Here is a 1220-nt window from a genome sequence, read left to right as displayed (position 1 = left end):
AAGCAAAGAATAGTCTCTGTTGTCTGGGAGCTTATGGTCTAATGGAGGAAACAGCATGAAGACAACTGATGGTAAAGGCTTCTAACCATTTTAACCTGGATTCAGGAAGATTCTAGAAAAAAGTTATAGATTTTAGAGAGGTTCTAGAATGATTCTAGAAAGAGAGACTCTAGAGAGATTCCAGAAAGATTCACAAAAGAAAGATCCTAGTTTTCCTATTGGTGCAAGATGGTGGTGCAGATCTTAAAGAAGACGACGTTTGTTGCTGATGGCTACTTCAAAGCTGAACTGAATGAGTTTTACACCAAGAAGCTGACTGAATATTTTGAGTTATCTCAACCAGGATAAAAATCATCATCTAGGCCACCAGGACTCAGAATGTCCTTAGGGAGAAGGGTTGACACATTTGTGAACTGATAGTTGTACTTCAGAAGAGGTTGACTTCCCTGAAGGTAACCACCAGAGGTCTCTGTGCTATTGCTCAGATTGAATTACTGCAGAACAAATTTCTGGGATGTCTTGTTGTGCAGAGGGCCTTCTGTGGTGTCCTCTGCTTCATTATGAAAAGTGGAACAAAGGGATATGAGATGGGGGTGTCTGGTAAGCTCCGAGGCCAGAGGGCCAAGTCCATGAAGTGTGTGGTTGATCTGATGACCCACAGTGGAGACCCCATCAACTACCACATTGACACAGCTGGGAGCCATGTTTTTCTAAGACAGGTTATTTTGGGAATTAAAGTCAAAATCATGTTGCTCTGGGACCCAAGTGGCTCTATTGACCCTAAGAAGGCTGACCACATGAGCATTGTAGAAATCAAGAACAAGATTCTTCCTACTACCTTCATCTCAGAGTAGAAGAGTGAGAAGGCAGAACAACCAGTTGTGCCCCACCTATGCCCACCCATCATAGACTATATGACAGCTGGAATAGTGTAAAGATCTCTAATGACATTTTTTAAAATTAAAAAACAAGAATTCAAGAGCAATTCAAATGTGGCCTCAGGTACTTCTGTGTGACTCTGGGCAGGTCACCAAATTTCTGCCTCAGTATCCTCAGCTACAAAAATGGGTATAGTAACTGCATCCACCTTCCAGGATTGTTGCGATGATCAAATGAGTTAATAATTGGAATGTGCTTAGCAGGCTTAGCTGGCACACAGCATGCATTATGTAAATAACACTATTGCTATGTAAATATTTAGGTATTTTGTTAGTCGTCTA

At 41.4% G+C, this 1220-nt stretch overlaps 1 pseudogene; it reads left to right on the top strand.

Moving 5' to 3' along the window:
- The first annotated feature begins 228 nt into the window (after positions 1-228).
- LOC141515988 (small ribosomal subunit protein uS3-like) lies at positions 229-854 on the top strand (annotated as a pseudogene).
- Positions 855-1220: the final 366 nt, after the last annotated feature.

Source organism: Macrotis lagotis, chromosome 3, assembly GCF_037893015.1.
Source record: "Macrotis lagotis isolate mMagLag1 chromosome 3, bilby.v1.9.chrom.fasta, whole genome shotgun sequence".
Classification (NCBI taxonomy): Eukaryota; Metazoa; Chordata; class Mammalia; order Peramelemorphia; family Peramelidae; genus Macrotis; species Macrotis lagotis.
Note: the sequence above shows the minus strand (reverse complement) of the source record. Positions and strands in the feature narration are given on the sequence as shown.